At 41.9% G+C, this 18,329-nt stretch overlaps 1 protein-coding gene across 8 annotated transcripts in view; it reads right to left on the reverse strand.

Annotated features, from left to right (window-relative positions):
• Window positions 1-18,329, reverse strand: part of FGD3 (FYVE, RhoGEF and PH domain containing 3) — a 120,328-nt gene that overhangs the window by 68,528 nt on the left and 33,471 nt on the right. The window contains exon 1 of one of the 8 annotated variants that reach the window (XM_061473061.1): window positions 14,890-15,285. The exons of 6 other annotated variants lie outside the window; for them this stretch is intronic. The gene's annotated coding sequence lies outside the window, so the exon portion shown is untranslated. Of the gene's footprint in view, window positions 1-14,889; window positions 15,286-18,329 lie in introns of those variants that run through there. One more of the 8 variants, XM_061473062.1, reaches the window with a different exon arrangement.

The raw sequence follows: 18,329 nt of genomic DNA on the forward strand, positions 1-18,329 counted from the left end.
AGTGTAGAAGCTGAACTGTCTTCACTTCATTATTGAAAAGCATAATGAGTATTTTTACACTGATGCACTATTTTGGTAGCAGAGCTGCACATTGCAAAACACAGAACAATTTCACAATAGTGCATTCCCAGTAGTTCACAATAATCATTAAAGGAGAATATATTTAATCTCTTAGTGCTTCTTGGTAACTTTCTGCTTGAAAATTGAATTTACAGAAAATGACCAAGCTGCAGAGTCTTTGAGGGTGGAAGGGTCTTTCTGGAGATCATTCAGACCAACCCCTCTACTCAAAGTAGTAGGGTCACACAGAGCAGGTTGTTTAGGACCTGGTTTGACTATCTCCAAGGATGGACACAAGGGGTTTGAGCAACCTGGTCTAGTGGAAGGTGTCCCTGCTCACTGCAAGCGACTGGAACTGGATGAGCTTTAAGATCCCTTCCAACCCAAACCAGTCTGTGACTCTGTGATAATGGTATGACATCTATGAGAATTATTCTATTTACTACAGCAGCAACCACAGTTTAGAGCAGCTGTGCAGAAATGAGAGGCTAAAAACAAGAGCATCATTACTGCTGAGCCACTGCTTCATGACTGTACTTGTGAAAAAGCAATACCACTTTGGCTACTGCAAAGCCATTGCAATGGAAGCCTCAGAGTGGTCCAGCCACCAGGAACCTAGACACCACTCTCTAGAGGCACTGAGCAGCCTACAACAATGACCAAAGGTCCATGCCACACTGCAAAGGCTTCACAGCTAAATAGAAAACACAGTTCCTACCATCATTTGTGCAGCCTCAGGCTCTGTAGACTGCATCCTCGCAGCAGGTACAAGTCTGTCAGGTTATTCCAGGTGCTCCTGATGTTGAAACCCATGTTGCTTCCAACTCCAAGGGGATATACAAGCATATTCTATACTTTCCAGATGGAGGAACCATGAACAAAGCATTAGTTCCCTCGCACTAACATCTCCTTCACCTAGACCAATGCTTCTTCATTCTGTGACCCACAACTCTCTAAGGGCTGAAGTGAGAGCAAGAAAAAGAACCTGGAAAGGTTAAAGGTGGTCCACACAAACAACAAGCAGATAAATAAATTTGAAGAGACTGAAAACCACTGAACTGGCTCCAGTATGTTGGATCCCAGAACGGAGACAGGATGGTATAAAGCACCCTTTATATTTTTTTCAGCCTGGCAAGCTCCAAAGAGAGTAACACCATCTCAAAGGCCTATAACACAGACTACAGAAAACAGCTTCAGTAAAAGGAACTATTATTAGTTTTCCCAACAAAACTCCAGCTAATTTGTTACATCTGTAGCAACTATTTCATCTCTCCTGTTATCTTTAAATGCACTTTCATCAAATCAAGAACTACAAGGTGTGAAAACAAGAACATTTTGTAAGCACCCAGGTGATTCTTTGGGACAACAGTTATAAATCACAAATAATAAAATCCTTACGACTGACAACTATACCTTCATTCTAAAGAAATAAACATATATACTTCATCTCAAAAAATGCATGACAACTCTGCCAGTAATGATTTTAAAGACATTCTGAAGAAATCTGAAGCTCAAGATGAACAGGCAACAATTTCAGAATCGGATCATTAACCCAAAATATGTATTTAAATTAATACCCTGAAAATATATTTTATATATATATAATAAAATATATTTATATATATTTTTTTTCTCTCTCTTAGATGATATTTTTCAATCCTGACATAGGCTAAGAAAGAGTTTAGTCCATCATTACATGCAATGCGATTGGCAACTAGCATTTTCAAATATAAATGTACAGTTAAGAAGGATAATAATCAACCATGCTACTTACACAGGACATACCTGAGTATTTGTGTCTAAAATTTTATTGTATAAAATGCATTTACTGTCTGGCAATTGCTGTTTCACTAATTGCTGGTTTTCATGAAACTTCAATGTCATTATTTGATACTGTCCTTATATGGATAGAAAATACTCAATGCATACAAAGTACGCTTGCTGGCAAAGCTGCGTTGTTAAGGATAAAAGATAACTGGAAATAATGGAGGGATTTAAAAATAAACCTGATTACAGAAATTTAGAATCTATTAAGAAAAATGCAAAGAATTTTCATTATAAGAAAAAGAGTAGAAAAGATCATTACAAGATTACTTCAGATAATTAATGATTCTTACAATGTGTTTATAATTCTGAGCTCTTACAGTCATTGACAATGAAAGTATGATTTATTTATATGATCACAATTGTATCAGTTCCTCAGAATGAGCTACAGATAACTGGGTTTTGTTTGGTTTGAGCTTTTTTACATCTATTATTATCACATATTGGCTTCAGCTGGCCTGAACTGCTGTCAATGTCACATCACAAGAAGATGAGTAAGACACCTTCTAAAGCAGTATCTTTAAATCTAAAGTGAGGACCTGAGTTAGCATCATTAATAAACAATGACATGGTAATACCAGTAGATCTCCAAATTCCTTAGTACACATTCTGCCTCCTTGGGAACACACTGCTTGGTGCCACTCAGAGTGATCGACTCTGATCTCCAGGTTCCCTCAGCTAAAGGCCTGCTCTCAAAACGAAACAACTCCGGTCAGGTTTCATTATGGATGACCGCAGAGGAAAAACATTAACCATCAAGCAAGTAACTGTTAAGAGGTGGTTTTCAACTTAAAAGCTCATTTGCACTAATGATCATGAAGGAGCCTGTATTTTGTTCACTGCAAGATGCATGCTTGCTGATAAAACAACCAAAATAAAACCACAGACAAATGGAAAAAAATTCTAGCTAATCTCTCCAATTTTCTGGTCATGGATCCAAGTGTATTTCTTCTTTCTCACTGTGATGCACCTTCTTCACCCAGTTAGATATGGGAATGCAACATCTACAGCCTTATTTTCCTAACCAGCTATCTAGGAAAACCATTCCTTGACTGAACGGATGCTTCTTTCTCTCCACAAAGCAGCCAGTTTTAGATTCTTAGATGCACAAAAAGGCAACATCCTTTTTTGCAGGTTTATGTTAAGAAGGCATAGAGCATAAGATCTACAGCTGAGGAATACTACCTTAATCTTCCATTTCCTGAAACAAGGAGATGCATTTGACAGAAGCATGACTGGCTTAAGTGTAACAAACATAAAGTGTGTTAATGATTGGTTAGTTTTGCATTGACAAGTAGGATTTAGTGGATACCCAATACATGTACAGAATTCTGAGATTACTAAAACATGTAATTTAAAAACATTCAATGATACCTGTATGCAAGAGTGCATAGCATACACAAAGCACGTACAGTTTTCAAAGTAAGTGACCCAACCAGAGATGTTCCCCAAATATTTCAGTTCACTGATCTAATCTGACAATGGAATTACAACAGTTAGATTACAGTTAAATCAAATAATTCCTTATAGCCATGAAAACTCTATAAACTTTTTCATATCAATGAAAAATCAATTTATCACATAGTCTAAAATCTACTCTGGTGTTCCTCATTCTTCTAAACAGTAAGATATATCTTATTTCAAAACATTTTCAGAATTACAAATATAAAATCTAGAGCCATAACAACACACTATTTTCTTTGAACACAGAACTAAAATTATAATCACATTTAACAGCATAAAAATCCAATCCACTCAGCAATCTGTTCGAAATATAGATGATCATGTTAAATTAAATCACTAGGCCTTGGCATTTAAAAAAATAATAAAAAAATCAACACTTGAAAGGCAGATTGCAGGATTCATAATGACTGCATTTGAAGTGTCAAAGACTACCAAATCACATAGTTTTGGTGCTCAAAGAGGATGCAAACAAGTCTATTAAGAGTCACCACCATCTGGGAATCAGGGACTGGGAATCATGGAGGCGGAGTCCCTGCTCTCCCCAAGGAAATACACCACATGGCAAGACTATCATTACAGTTGTTATTTACACCACACCATAGATGTTCAGTGACATTTTACAGACAGATTAAAGACTAAAAAGCCTTGCCCTCGGGCATCAAATTCTGCTAGGACAGAACAAAGCCATATGAGCAGAACTCGTGTAAGCCTTTCTGAGCAAGCCTGTGCACATTGCACTCCATTTCTCCAGCATATCTGCAGCAACAAGCACAGAAGAGACAGTTGGGACACTTATTCCTACCTTGTGCAACACAGAGAGCTTGGGCTGTGCTGCAGAGGGAAGAACTCCAAAGAGAAAGCATTTGGCCGTGTGGCTCTCCCTGTCATTTGGGGCAGCAGTAATGGCAGGAAGAACAGGGAGCAAAGAGGTCAAGAAATTTACTTCAGCTTGAATTGAAAGTGAATTTCCTCCCCATGTCTAATTTTAACTTGTTTGATGAAGGAAGGTGATCACAAAGTTGAGAATTCTCTGCAATAAGCAGATGATGCACTGGAAACACTCGGATGCTACAATGACAGGCGTGATGTCAAACATAATTGAGAGTTATAACAGGCTGTGAAACTGAGGAGAAGGAAGGTCAACCTGTGACTAACGGAAGAGCATGAACAGGTAAGAACCAGCAATAACATGAAACACTCTGCTCTTGCTTAATCTTCCTTGATGGCCTTCGTCTTTTCTTGCAAGATGACTGTAGAAATCAGTTAGTCTGCTGATGGGTGGCACTTCACACTGTTTCACAGAGATGCAGACAGTCACCCCAGCACGGTACTAGCTCTCCACCAGTAAAAATAACTTTTTCATTCCCTTTTCATTAGGTAAAAACTCATATTCTACCCAACATTGCATCGTAAGATGGGTATCAGCAATAAACACTCCAGAAGTTGGCAAGCAATGGCAAGAAATTAGCACCAAGAAAAACAAACATCTTCCTTTCCCCTCTGCCATCAGCTCCAGGTAGGAGAATGCAGCATGAGCAGAGCTCAGGATAACAGCATCCCGAGTTTCTGCAGCTAAGCAAATGCCTGCCTCCTCCTCCTCAGACCTGCCAGGATGGCCTGTGTGATCACAGAGAACAAGAAACTTCAAACTGACACATTTTATCTCAAAACTGGGGCAGGCAACAGCTTGCACATTAACCACTGAGGATGTGAGCTGATCAATGGTAACTTACTGTTCCACCCTAATTTGATGGCAAACAGCTACATTCCTGGATTCCCTTAACTGTTTCAAATCCATTAACATTTTCAGTCTACCTGAGAACAGATCCAAGGTCTAACAGCACAAAAGGATTCTGTATCTGGCACTGCAGAAGCCACATTTTGTCCTGTTTTCTCAGTTGACTCAGAGGTTAAATTGGCAGCAACGGGTGGAAATAACTCCTGGAGGTTTCTCAAACATTCTGGTTTCCACTAAATTGAGATTTTCTCTGAAGAACTGAACAGAGGGAAGTCTCATTAAGGAAAAGTATAATTCCTTACAGCAGCACTCATCCGCAGTCAAAAGAGGCTCAACACTTTGCTATTTCTAAATCCACTTTACTTTGTAGGTACTTGGATAAGGGAGCAGATCAGATTAAGCAAGACAACCTGGGTAACAATATGGCTTGAAAGAAAGGCATTCCTAAATAATTCAGGCTCCAAACTTTGGCTGTGAGACTATAAAGGGTATGGAGAAATTGGTTTAAAGGTCTTGCATGTGCCACACAACCATTCACATGCATTTCTTAGATGAAAAAACTTTTTAAGTTGTTGCCATGTTAGAAAGTAAGAGAACTCATTCACTGAGTGAAGCAGTACAACGTGGCATTTATGAGGTCAAACCCTGGTTTTGTATGCGCATTGCCTCCTTTCTCACAATCAGAAGAAATCTGTGCGATTGCAACTTATTTCTGTTGTGACTGTAGCTTAAATGATGTGTGCGCATACATACAAAGACACAGACACAACTGTCCCCCTAGTCTGACACTACAAAACGCCCAACCTTGTTCCAACACAGGGTTTACTGCCACACAGCTCCGACAGCCAAGTTCCCACACTGCCAACACTTCTTGTGTAGCACAAACCCATGAACACAAAAACTGAAATCAGTGACAATTTAGGAGGACTGCAAGATTAAGGCCAGGTTTTAATTTGCCTGGGTTTGTTTGTTTATTTTTACAGAAGTACACGACAGAATTTTCTTTTATCTTTAAATATGGAGGAAGAAACAGGCTGGTATTCATACTCACTAAGGGTAATCATCTCAGAAAGCTAAGCTCGTATTTCTGCACAGTGCTTTCAAAAGTATGCAGACAAATTGCACCAGATGGTATCCGTGCCATTCACAGTGCCATATTTTGCAGAAGCTATTGATTCTTGCTTTTGTGCTTAACAATGCTTTAAAACAATCGCTGATTTTGTCTGCATAATTAACATCCAAAGTCCAGTTCTTCACTGAAGAATCAGAGCAAGTTTGAGTACCAGAGAATCATAGAATCGCAGACTGGTTTCAGCTGGAAGGGTCCTTAAAGCTCATCCAGCTCCAACCCCTGCCACGGGCAGGGACACCTTCCACTAGAGCAGCTTGCTCCAAGCCCCTGTGTCCAACCTGGCCTTGAACACTGCCAGGGATGGGGCAGCCACAGCTTCTCTGGGCACCCTGTGCCAGCGCCTCAGCACCCTCACAGGGAAGAGCTTCTGCCTAGGAGCTCATCTCAGTCTCCCCTCTGGCAGGTTAAAGCCATTCCCCTTGGCCTGTCCCTACAGGCCCTTGTCCAAAGCCCCTCTCCAGGTTTCCTGCAGCCCCTTTAGGCACTGGAGCTGCTCTAAGAAGCAGCTCCCTTCAGGAGCCTTCTCTTCTCCAGGCTGCCCCAGCCCAGCTCTCTCAGCCTGGCTCCAGAGCAGAGCTGCTCCAGCCCTCGCAGCATTTCCATCCCCCCCCAGGGAATGCAGCTATTCATTAGCAGACAGTCCCCACTGGGTCAAGGATGGCTTGAATTTTACCACACTGAAGATGATGTAATTACCAAGCTTGAAAGCAATGTAATCTATACCACCAAAGAAAGTATTAATAGTCGTACAACCAGTGAAGAATAAACAATAAAGCAGTATTTCACCATTGCATGAAACAACAATACTGATTTCCAAAACCCAACTGCCTATATTACGCATAGCTGTGCTGAGAAACAACTCAGTATGAAGGGAGGACATAGCGGGACAACTCATTATGAAGGGAGCTGAATAATCCAGGGCTTAATGAAACTGTATGAAATTTGGCATTCTGAGGTGGCTATCATTAGTCCACTCACTTAGATCAGTCTAATTCTTATGATTAAATGATAAGTAATAACAAATAGTAATAAGTAAACCTTTGGCAAAGGTATTGTAAATTTGTCTCTCTAAAAGATACATCTGAATTCTTCTCATTTTGATTATGACTTACAGTATTATTGGGAGCTACTTTACATGTAGCAATGGATCTGTCCATATCCATCAGAGGAATTTTTCTCCCACCATTAGGTGTAATGTCTTCTTTCTGCCTCCACAATGAAGTGATTTGATATTATGTATGTTGATAAGTCCATGACATGTAAAACTTGTGTTCTGGGTTCTCATTTTCCTTTTCTCTGCTTTTCCCAGTGGAGCTCCAAACACACCATACGAGCACATGCCGCAGGTAATGGGAACAGGGTACAATGGTAGCTGACATTCCTTTCAGCAGGACAACTCTTTATTTGCATAGCCCAATTATCTTTTTGCCCATGGAACTGTGGGCTTTGATCCATACACACAATACAAATTATGTAAGGATGGAAATATTATCCACTTTAAATGTAGGCTCTCAATCAGTTATTCTGACGAATTCATGAAAACCATGAGCAACACCAGGGAGACAACACAACATAGTAAAAATTTTTTTTAAATGGAGCTGAAGTCAAAGAGAGCGCATTACACTGGTTTTCCTCTGCTTGCTCTATTCAGTAATTAAGCCAACAGGTAAACCAATGTCGGACATCACTTTTAAGCAGAAAATGTCTGTAGAAAGTTCCTGACATGCACAGCTCAATTTGCTTCATCACTTTTCTTCAGACCTTTCCAATTATTTTTTGTCTTTAAGGTCAAAGCAACTTTCTCCCCACCACTCACCTGCCAGAACCCTGACTTCAGCACACCACACTGCTGCCTGACCCACTGAGCTCAGCCCTTCTCTCTGGGCATGCTTCATACTGGCAGCACATACACAGCCTGAAAGGCTTGCACATCCCCCTAGATTTAATAAAGTGGCTTAGAAATAAACCTATTTCACAATAATTTAATAAACAGATTCCCATACTGTTTGAGAGAGCTCTCCAATCAGTTTCCAAATACGTAAGGATGAGGGAAAACTGCAGGATTTTCCCTACTTTGAAATGTTCTCTTAGTCTTCTCTCACCCTACATCAGCATAGAAACACATATTCACCCAAACTGCTGTGTTCTGGGCACACAACATGGGGCAAGTGCAGGAGTAAGTGAGGATGTATTGGGTAGATAATTTAGCTATCAACTGAACACTTTAGGGCGCCAGATTGTCAGATTCTATTTCAACTTTTTTAATAATAGTAAAGGGTTAATGACATGTTGCCATTGAAATACCCTGCTCAGAACAGGCACAAGAGGCTGCTGCTCAGCAAATGCACATTCTAGAAATTACTGTTTCACGTAAATAACAGAACAAGCTTTCAAATCAAGGTTACAGATATTCTCTTAAAGCTACATTTGAATTTTGTGAATATTCTTTCTCAGTGACAAGGATGGCACCATTTAATTGAACCAGCAATGTCTTGATCTATCCATGCTAAAAACCATTGCCAAAGAAAACTATTAGGAAAGTAGGAAGCCAGGACAGTTCTATTTTACATAGTAAAGTATATGCTATCTGTTTTTAACATTAACAATGCATGTAATTCCACTCCCCTGGAAATATAAGAAACCAGGAGAACGTACCATGTTAATGGGAATGCTTGCCTCTTTCCTTAACATTTTCAAGTTACCTCACTAACCACGCATGCAGAAGTGAGGGTGCTCAGCGTTTATACCTATACTAAAGGTGCTTTTAATTTCCTATGAACACTGCTGATAATAGTGTAGGTTGAGCAATTCTCAACAATGCCAAGCAAAAAGCCAATTCATTCCAAAATAAAGACAAACCTCTCCTGAAGCAGACAAGAAACCAATCAGAAAAAAACAAGCCCAGTGACAAGAAAAAAAAAATTAATTACAGAGTATGTTTTTCACTGAATGACAGTTTACAAATTCAACCATCATGACCAAAGGCATGAAATACATCTATTTCCAAAACCTATTTCTTCTGGAAACATGTCCACTTTTTTCTACAGCAGCGTTTCAGAGTCCCTTACTCATTCCCACTCTACTCTTCCCAGGTAAACACAGGCATTAACCATAAAAGAAAAGAAGTCCTATTAACAGCATTTCAGTAAGTAAGCTTTATTCAGTGGATTCTTCTCCAAACCATCAACACCCAGCCCTTCTCACAACACTATTACAAATTCCGTGCTGATCCAGTTTCTTTACTTCTCCAGCCACATTAGCATGGCTGGGCTTGAATGAAAGTCTGCCTAAGAACTGTTGCATCCGGTGCAGCTGCAGGCAAGCATGATCAGACCAAGCTTCCATCCAGGGCATGTCTGGCCCAGTGCAGAGAAAGGACATAACAGACCAGACCTGACTCCTGCAGACCTTACCCAGGATGCTAAATAACAGTTTTTCAAGCCTGAGTGTCAACATGGCCAGACACATGAGTTAGAGGGACTGCTCACAGGACCACAGTTACAACACGCACCATGCAAACGGTCACTCAGCTTTCAAAGCCAGGACTATCCATATCGTTGAGAAGGGGTTTATGGGTCAAAGGCCTGCAGAAAGTCAGTTAAGACGCTGAATTTTGTAAGCATTTCCTCAGAAAAAAATGCAAATTACCCATATTTAATCTTCAAAACATCCATTGTTACTAGGAAGTCAACTCCAACTAGGGCTGTAGGAGCTGATGAAAGTCCTAGAAAGCCCATTTAGAGACCCATTGCACACCTCACCTCTTGCAAAGCAACAGAAATGCAACTAAGAACACAAACTCAACAGAAAGTAAAATCAGAAACTCAAAATCTAATGTTAATACTAGACAGAAGATATTCTCTAGTCTCTCTTACCAGCACAAAGCCCATCAGCTGCCAGAAACATTCAGTCTTTCTCCAGTCTCAGTCCTCCATGACCTAAATATTCACTGATTCTGTGCATTTAACTCTTGAAAGGTCTGGTCCTGAAGCGCTTTGTATTTCTCCATCCAGGATGCTCAGAAGGAACACAAGAGCACTATGCTTGTGCTCTATGGAAGGGAAACTCAACACCTCGCGGGATCAGCCTTGGAGCTCCATTAGTCCTCTGTGTGTCACATCTATTTCCATGCCAGTATATTAAGTTAATGGCAACTGGCATTCATTCTGCTACTCACAGCAATATTTCCAAAAAGAGGACATTTTAACAAACCAGACCAAATATCCAATAGCAGAAAGAAATGGTTTACCCAGTGCAAAAGGACAGAATTAACACAGGTGCAAGATACAGATGGTGGGACTAATGGTGCAGGTTTTTTACTGCACTTAAGCTCCTCCAAGTGGATTCCTCCCACTCTGCTCCCTCAACCAGACATCACATGATTCTTGGTTAGAAGGGTTTTGTCAGGTCAATAAATAGACCCCCACCTCTGCATTGATTCAGCTCATCCCATACACAGGGAAGGGGTGTGAAAGCAGACTGTGCTTGGATGGAAGCCAACAAAACCACAGGCTGCACAAAGTGGAACTGGACTCCGTGACATCTCCCACTGTAGGACAACAGGTAAAGCTGCTATTCTGGCGGGACCCTGGAACAATATGGTCTACAGCAACTCAACTGGCTACTAAGCAGAAGCACCGTGTCACAATTATTTTTATCTAACAGCATGTAAAAAACAAAACCCCTTGCTCTGCAATAAAAGACTTTCACTGGCTAAAAGAAGTATCCAAAACCTGATATTTTTCATTCTTCTTAAAAAAAAAAAAAAAGTCACCTTTACAAGCAAAACAACCACAGTTTCATTTTCCCACCTTCTCAGACTGTGGCATTTTGGCTAGTTGTTCAATAAATCTAACCCAAGATTAACCCCAGTTAAAACCAGCTTGTCTTTGACAACCAAAGAGGTTGAAACCTTCAGTCTTTTCAACAAGGTGTTTTGTCCAGACCTCTATCATTCTTGTGACAAGGGTTTTTTAATGACACATTTGCATTTAAAGGGAAAATGAAACTTAATAGATCCCACGCCTAAATGAAAATGCTCAATTTTGGTTTCCTTTTGGAACCTGCAAATGCAAAAGCTTTTCTGAAGGGGGAAGAGGGGCAAAGAACAACAGCTCTATAAAAGCAGGATTCAGTTTTTAAAATTAATTGTTAATTTATCAACCATGGTGAATCCTTCACTTTTTTGCAAGAGGGAAACACCCTGTAAGTTGAAAAGAATTTTTGGACCTCAGATGCAGTTCTTCATGGCAGTGCATAGGCCAACACTCCCCCTGTACTGGGAAAGGCTAGGAAGACCAGTTACAGTGCAACTTAGTGCCACTTTCTGACACAGAGCAAAACCAAGTTGTTCCTAATAAAGTACTACAAATGAACATGACCCTATTCTGTAGGACTGAAATCAAGTTTTTCCTTTCCTCACTTAGAAATGGAGAAAATTAGCAGGGGAAAAAAAGAAATATGAATGCTTTGATTTCAGGTGATTGTAGGTGAGCTTTTCAATCACTGTTGCTACCACGAGATGAAGTAAAAAGCATAATTTCAATCTCCAGGACTCTTAAGTACCAAGAACGCTGTATTGCCATCTTCACTGCCCATGTGTCTTATCCCCATTGCAATTTTATACATCTACAGGGATTTCTTTTGGCTTAGATTTTGTTACAGCACAAGGCTTGGCTCAAACCTTGGAAATAAGATGGGGGTTTGTTTTGTTGTTTGTGCTTGTCTTTTTCCAAGTTCACGACTTTCAAGTTTTGACTCTAGCATTTACAGTATGTTTCCTAACTTTTAATGATCTTGAAAGCTATGTAACCACAAAAAAATGTATAATGTAACTTCATCAGATTCTTACTTCTTGTTCCCAGCACTGATTTAGCTCGTTCTTTTGATCCTCTGGCTCAAACAGAATCTCTTCTCCAATACTCAAGATGAATTTCCAAAGGACTGGATTTTCTGCACAGTTGCTATATTCAAAATGATAACATCAGGTAACATTAAGGAGAAGGGAACTAGGTTCTGTGATGTAGACATGTGGTTCTTCAAAGGACATAATCCTACCCAGCTCTAGATAATTCCTGTTAAACATTACTTGGAGCTTCAGCCCCAGCATTAGACAGAACTCAACATTTTTCCAAATTAAAAGAAGTTATACTATTCATGTAACAGCAAGTAAGACATCAAGCTGATAGCAGTGAAAAGAAAAATACCCAGTTCTTCATTTTGTCACGTCAAGCAGGGTTATAAGACACAGACAAAAGTCACCATCAATAGTTTGGGTTGGAAAGGACCTTAAAATCATCCAGTCCTTGCATGGGCAGGGACGCCTCACCCTAGACCATGTTGCCCAAGGCTCTGTCCAAGCAGGCCTTGAACAGTGCCAGGGATGGAGCATTTACCACTTCTTTGGGCAACCTGTGCCAGTGCTTCACCACCCTCACAGTAAAGAACTTCTTCCTTATATCTAACCCGAACTTCCCCTGTTTCAGTTTGAACCCATCACCCCTTGTTCTATCGCTACAGTCGTTGATGAAGAGTCCCTCTCTGGCATGTTGTATTTGCTTTCCAGTTGTCTCAATACCACAACTGCACAAGGGCAACTAAGTCTGTATGTTCTCAGAAAACGTCACAGACACTGCACTTTTCCAGATTTACATACGCACAAGCAACAACTGCAATGATTTCTACTTCCATTCACCCAAATTACAGTAGCCTTTTCCATCAATAAGTATGATAGCTTAGAAGTATGTGATTACCCACCTCTACTGACGTTGAAATGTCACCTCCACAGAGCATCTACTGCTACTTGTTATTCTATATACATTATAAATTACACGGGTTGCTGTCACAAGTAGGAAACAAACACCTTCCCTTCCATCCTACAAACCCTGCTGAGAGGAGGCAGAAGGTGGCACTAGGGAGAGATCTCCAGATAAGGTGTCTACTCCCCAAAGTAAATACCTAGAAGATTCCGAAGTTGGGTCATGCTGAAATACTAACCACAAAGTAGGCACCTATCTAACTCCATTCAGATGCCTGCAGCTGTGGGAGTGGAGACCAGAAGCCAGATGCTCTCCAAGCATCACTCCCCAACACAGCCCCTTAAGTGTGCTGCAGTCTTAAGTGTTTGCAGTGTGCTGCAGCCGCTGCCCATCCCGCACACCCTAACTTGATGCGCCTTTGACTCCTTTCTGAACGGTGCCAGTGCTGCAGAAGAGCTTGAAGGGCCCTGTACAGTCCAACCCTTGGCAGGCTGGAAAAAAACTGTGAAATTTGAGTGCCTCAGCCCAAGAGGGGACCTGAACACCAACCTCACTTTGCTCTGGGCAGCGTGTATTTAGTAAGTCCCAACAAGTGGAAGGGTTAGCCAAACCCTCCACTCTCTTCCTACCTGGGAAGTGCATTCAGGGTCCCTTAGCAGAGAAGTGTGGAAGAACTGATTGTTTCTTCACCACCATCTGACTCTTCTCTTCCTGTCCTCCAGCTTGCCCCAAACTCCAATTAAGATGATCTTACACCTTAGCTCATACATAACTTTCAGATATCCCCAGGCTCCACATCCCACATGGGAATGCCACAAGAACATGGGAAGCCCTGGGACCATGACAGAGCTCAGCAGAAGTTTTCAGGGCTGCAACACTGTAATTGTGGGAAAGGTAGATCCTTAACTTCTGCTGGAGCTGCTCATGTCCTTGTTCAGATCCCACCTTAGTTGTAGCGCAAATTATATACATTGAACTGTGCTTAATCAAAGAAAACCCTGCAAACATACATTCTTTCCAGGGCTGGATAGCATTAAAAGTCCCATACCAACACAGGCTGTAAGTTACCCCCTCAACTGTCTCAGAGAATGCATTAATAACACTGATTTAAAAAACAAGAGAACAGAGAAAGGGTGGAGAAAAATCTGATCCAGGTCCCTGTGTTGTCATGGTGACTTCACAGCCATTATGCACTTCAGACACATTTAGATGAAAGCTACATTTTTACTTCTTCCCAACCAAATAATGCAAGGAAGGAAAAACAAAACTCCTGCCAGCATGTCAGAAGGCAGTTAAATGGCAATCCAACCCTCTGATCAGGCAGCACCCCTGAAATATTTCAATCAATATTATTATTGCACTGTGATTCCTGGACTCAGACAACATGGAAACAGACAGGAGCAGAAAATTAAAAACCAGTGAGCTGACCACTCAATTGATGGTACCAGATGAAACAGTTCTGAGCACGCTTGGATCAGACAGGTTTCTGCTTTCAGAATATTTTAAAAAATAATAACTTACATCATTTCATTCTTCCCCATTTGCAGAGACTATTTGCAAGCAATCGGTTTTCTTTAACCAAGTGCTACTGGTTCCACATACTACTCGTATCACACACAGCAATCAAATAGCTTCAGCTTGCTCAAATATAATAAAATCCTCTAAACACCTCCACCCAAATGCTGCACAAATACAGATTTTAGAAAGCCCACACCGCAGAGATCATAGAATCATTCCAGCTCATTATGGCAGGAAACACAGCAAACATTTTACTACCAGCCCCTGAATTGCTCACACCGAGCATGCACTTCCAAATGCTGCTCAACATTCCCACTTAATACACCAATAAAACGTAAACGCATCATGTAGTCAAAGAGCAGGAATCTGTTAAGACACCATTTTCTAAACGATACCTGAAAAGACATTAAAGACTCCATGAGAAAGCAAGATTCCCAGCAGATCACACACGCGAGCTTACCAGCAGCCCGCCAGCAACGCCTACCCAGCCATCTGCCCCTTCTTCCCCACAAGCTGCTGCAGGAAATCACTGGATTCGCTTCACAGGATCCTTCTGATAATCTCCACCCTCCAAGTTAATCAATTAATGTAGCAAGACTGGGTTTGCCTTACTAAGCAATGTACAGACACTAGGTCACCTGAAGGTTGTCCGTTCTTTTCTGCTATAGGGCCTCCCAAATAACAACTGCCCATCCAAATTCAGCTTTTTTTTTAGTCATTCAAAGCTGTAGGAATACACTCAGCCCTTGACAATGCCAGCTTGCATGATGAAAGAGCAAAAGTAGTTTTGAGGCTGCAGAATGCCTTCCCTGGGTTTCCATGGAAATACATGTGGGAAGGGGAGGGGGCTTCACTGATAGCAATGCTGCTGCTTGGTGAAATGCTTTAACGCCAGGCTGCATGGGACTGTGCACCAGGAGAATAAAATGTGTTTTACTACTAACACTACAATGCACTTACTTTCATTTTCACCAGACTCCATACCGCTGAAAAGCATGAAACTGCTAAGGGATGCTGGGGGGATGCTGTTTGAAACAAGTGTGGTGTAAGAGCCTCCAAGGAGGGGATGAAGAACTGGAACTTCATTTACATATTAGAATTTGCACAGATGGGAATTAATGCTCAATTCCAATTAAAAATTGGTTGAGAAAGATGAACCTGTTGCAGAGCTGAGGCTGTAGCAAGGATGATTAGTTTCAGGAAGGCTCAAATTGGAGCATCAGCTTATTAAGATGCAGGGCAGCATTTCTGTTACGCACAATTATCAGGCAGAGTATGAAACAGATCACCCCAATGATTTTGCTGTTGTTTGCAGAAATGAGAACAGCCCATCAGCAAAAGCAGGGCAGGCACTGCAACTGCCTGCTCCAGGCTGCTGCCCCAGTGAGATCCCAACTTCATCCACCGCCATGTTCCTCTCCCTGGGTTTGTCAGCATTCCCATTAAACGTCAATTAAACTAAGACATGGTAGGCTGAAGCCTACAACCAAAATCCTGGCCAGGATGGCCAATACAATTTCATCAAAGTGATTATATGTGCTACAAATCTAATTTGTATCAATTCAAGAGCTGCTAGGTAATGACATTAATGTAGTGCTTCTGACCAAGTGCAAAACTCACTGTCCAATATTTGCCACAAAGCAACAGCAACTCCATAGACATCAGTTTACCATTAATTACGAATGCATTTAACTTTTGTATGTGAAGAAGTCCCCGTGCACCATCTGAATACATAGGAACTGCCAAAGGTTTTTTTTATAACAGCTCTTGAACAGCGTTCCACCTTGGCACATTAGCCAGACGTCCTCACTGCTTGGAGGACACCGAGAAGCCTGCATCACCCAGCAGACCATTTTGGGTCTGTAAGCACAGCAGCTACGGGCAAACCCCTCCAAATTCCATGACATGTTCACTTATTTCCAGTGGGCTTGCTTAAAAAGCTAAGTCAGGAAGAAAGGAACCGAGTTGTGAGTCACACAAAAGGACAGCGCTGAGGTGAGGACACCACAACAGTCACAAGCCAGCTGGGCACTAGGTAGCAAAAGACTCACTGCAGAAACCCTGTAAGTGACTGCTCCCACGCCTGCCCCAGACCCAGAGCCTTCTCCCTGGAACTCCCTCCTCATCCCCCCAGAGACATCACTGTGATCCCAGCACCACTTGAGATGTGCCTGATACCTCCCACCAAGTAGGACAGGGAAGAACTGGTGAGAGAAATAGCCTAAGCTGGGTCCCTTTCTGACTAATATAGCTTTTGCAAGAGCATCTTTCCTTTGAGAGATGGGAAAAAAATTCATAAAATGAAAAATTTTTTTTCCCAACATCATCTCACAGCAGGAAGATGAAGTAATATTACATCTACACATATACCATCCCTAGAAGACATACGGCTGGTACAGGAGGGGAGAAACCCCAGCAGGAATGTAGTCCACTTTCCTGCAAAGCAAGGAGCATACAGCCTTATCCACATATTTGTGTTTTCCTCTGCAGCCAAACAGGATCTAAACATTTCTTTACCAGGCCACAAATCAAGAAGTGTAATACGAATAAACCAAAATCTTACTTATAGCATCACAATAAAAGTAAGTTTTGCTGACGACATGGTACTCAGCTCACGTGGTGTGAATTTCTGTACTCCTGCAGCTGCCCCCACCATCACAGCTTGTCCTGGGTTCAGCAGTAGCAGTCATTTTTCTCCTTCTTGGTAGCCTGTGCAGTGCAGTGTTTTGACTTTCGGCTCGGGAACAGAGCTGATAACAATGATGTTTTGGTTTGGTCAAGGACTTTGTGAGCCTCATGCTCTGCCAGGGAGGAGGGGAAGCCAGGAGGAAGCAGAGACAGGACACCTGACCCAAGCTAGCCAAAGAGGTATTCCATACCACAGCACGTCATGCCCAGGATGGAACTGGGAGTTAGCTGGAAGGGCTGGGAGTCTGCAGGGTTGGAGAAGGTATGAGTCAGTGCTTGGTGAGGCTGGGGGGGTGAGTTATCGGTCAGCTGGTGGTGAGGTGATGTATTCTCTTCCCTTGTTATTTCCTTTATCATTGTTATTATTGGTGGTAGCAGGAGTGATTTGTGTTATGCCTTAGTTACTAAACTGTTCTTATCTCAACCGGTGGGAGTTGCATTCTTTTTGATTCTCCTCTCCGTCCCTCCGGGAGTAGAGGGAGGGAAAGAAGGGGGGGAGTGAGTGAACGAACCCTCTGCGGGTTTTAAATCACGACACAGCTTTATAACCACTAAGTTTCACTTAAAGAGAATCCCAATTCCTATGCAAACTGAAGGGAGAGCAGAGCTAAATCAGCCAATGCAAACACAGCAAAACACTGTGCTCGCACTGGCAAAAAACTGCTACAAACAAGTAATGGGGAAGGGTTAAAATGCTGAAAAATCCAGAGAGCCAGACACCAGAGTAGCCCAAGGGCTGCAGGGTGAGCGGAGGAGCAGGGGGGCACACCTGGCCTGGCCTGCTCCTAGGCCCATCCCCTGAGCCCAGCACCAGCTTCTCACTGTGCATGGGTCAGCGTGGGTGGGGGCCTGATCTGGAGCAGTTCATGCATCCATTGCCCAGTTGGTGGCTGCCAATCTGACTGCTTTGCCCACTTGTCTCCTCCTTTCCAGAAACCTGCCTATTTGGTTAATAACTTTTGGGGAAAAATGAAAGGAAAAATTAAAAAACAAAACAACCTTTCTGGAGCCCTTTGTCCCTTTTATCAGCCTGCTCAGAAACGAGCCCCTGGTCACTGAGCACCAGGGGACAGGGAGAAAACTGCATAACTGGCACTTCTGCAGGAAACCAGGTTAAAAAGCCACAGTGTTGACTACCAAGGAAGTT

Source organism: Pezoporus flaviventris, unplaced genomic scaffold (assembly GCF_033815535.1).
Source record: "Pezoporus flaviventris isolate CSIRO_AGI_PZ_B2104156 unplaced genomic scaffold, CSIRO_AGI_Pfla_v1 ptg000073l, whole genome shotgun sequence".
NCBI lineage: Eukaryota > Metazoa > Chordata > Aves > Psittaciformes > Psittacidae > Pezoporus > Pezoporus flaviventris.